The sequence below is a fragment of the Myotis davidii genome, unplaced genomic scaffold, assembly GCF_000327345.1.
Source record: "Myotis davidii unplaced genomic scaffold, ASM32734v1 scaffold54, whole genome shotgun sequence".
Lineage (NCBI taxonomy): Eukaryota > Metazoa > Chordata > Mammalia > Chiroptera > Vespertilionidae > Myotis > Myotis davidii.
Window position 1 is genome coordinate 1,387,029 of NW_006287915.1, and position 2,308 is coordinate 1,389,336.

Consider the following 2,308-nt stretch of genomic DNA (forward strand, 5'->3'; position numbering starts at 1 on the left):
AGCCCGTTTGAAATGAATAAAACTATTGAAAAAAAAGACTGTACCCTTTTATGTAATGATGTTTACTTTGAATTTATATTAGTTCACACAAACACTCCATCCATGCTTTTGTTCTGGCCCTCCGGCCCAGTTTAAGAACCCATTGTGGCCCTCGAGTCAAAAAGTTTGCCCACCCCTGGTCTAGACCATTCTTGGAACCCAGCCACATTCCTGTGCTTACTTTGGTTATTGGCCTTTAGTGATTATGAGAATACTGGGGTTAGTTGAATGTAGTGTGCTGTTATTTACAGCCAGAATATAACTCTATAAGATGTAGGATTATTACTGATCTGTAAAAAATTACGTCTGTGAAAAGACTACTTGTCCTATATAATAAAAGGCTAATATGCAAATCTACCGAATGATGAAATGACCAGTCACTTTGATGTGCACTGACCACCAGGGGGCAGATGCTCAACACAGGAGCTGCCCCCTGGTAGTCAGTGTGCTCACACAGAGGGAGCACTGCTCAGCCATAAGCCGGGCTCATTGCTAGCAAGTGCAGCAACGGTGGCGGGAGCCTCTCCTGTCTCCATGGCAGTGCTAAGGATGTCTGACTGATGGCTTAGGAGCAGGCCTAAGCCATCAGTCGGACATCCCCGAGGGCTCCCAGACAGCTAGAGAGCACAGGCCGGGCTGAGGGAACGCCCCTCTCCCCCAGTGCACAAATTTTGTGCAGTGGGCCTCTATTATTATAATAAAAGAAATTACTTTGATTAATTCAAAGGCAGAATTATAACTGCTGGACTACAATTAATCAAACTATAGTTTTATTTCTTCCCTAATTCCTAATACATCATACATATAGCAAAATATGATAAAGTATTTGAAACAGCAATAATAAAATTCAGGGCATATGCATAAAATCTGGAGGATTGCCATGCATCAAAAAGGAAATTTGAAGTATTTTACAGACAAGAAATGTGTTCATTTATTTCAGACTTTATTTCAAACCTCTGGGGTGGACTAGAGAGGACCTCAGTGTAATACAGACAGATTTATGATTGTGAAGGGTTTTGTTTGGGATTTGCTAAATTTAAAAATTAAGAAAATGACATTTTTCCATTTCTCACACAAAATCGTCTCTTAATAAGTATTTGAGATGAAAATAACTTGATCAATCTTACTTTTAATAGCTCATGTAAAAATGAAATCCGACGGTTCAGAAACCAATTATATTTTACCTAAAATACAGTTACAACATAAAGCACTAAAACCTGGGTCTGAGAGGTAAGAGAATATAGTGTGTTATATATTATACTGCTAATTTATAAACTTTCTTCATAAAACTGCAAGCAGAGCCATCTCAAACATCTTGTTAATGAGCCTCCCTTGGGAATGCAGATGGGGTGTTGCTTCCGGCCCTTCTGGAGGCAAATAAGAAAATGGGACTGACTGGGCTATCGATCCAGATGCAACCCCCATAGGAAGCCGTAAGAAGAGATTCTCATTTGTGCCATCTGTTCAGGCTGAGCTGGAAAGGAAATATGTCACTCGCACCATCCCTGGAGGATTGTCACCAAATCATCTTCCTACAAATTTGCCTTCGAGTTATCAAGGGCTGCTGTGCTGTTTCCACTGTGTTCATCCTCACGTCATCTGCTGCCTCCCCCACACACCCTACTGGGGATCCAGCTGGAAACCCAGGCATGGGCCCTGACCGAGAATAGAACTGGAGACCTCTTGGTGCATGGATGACACTCAACCCACTGAGCCACACTGGCCAGTTTAAAATATTTAAATGGCTCCAAGGAGTCTCAAGATAAAGTTACTTCTGGTCTTGAACTACGGAATCTACCTACCTAGCCAACACTCACTTACCGTGTCTGTAGAATAACCAGGGGTACACTGTACCCAGTGCTGAGCTAAGTGCAGAGATGGCCATGAGAGAGGATGTGTAATGCACATGCCTTCTGCCCTGTGGGGCTTGCAGTCTGAGTGCACGGCACGCTAGGAAACCAGACAGCACAGAGAGACTAAGTAATAACTTGTCTACTTCCCTACTCATTTATTAAACATATTTATTGAGACTCTTCTGAGTGGGAAGCACTCTACTGGGACCCCGTGTAGAACATGGACACAGATAGAAATGAAACATGGTCTCTTTTCAATGAGTGAGTGTTCAGTTTAGAAGGGAGATAAACTAGGAGAATACACACCAAAGGATAGAGATTGGGTGGCCTGTTGGTTAGGGAAGGATACAAGAATGAGAGAGAGGTTTGAAATAGGTGGATAATGAGCTTGTACATCCTGCCTCTTTATTGCTGAC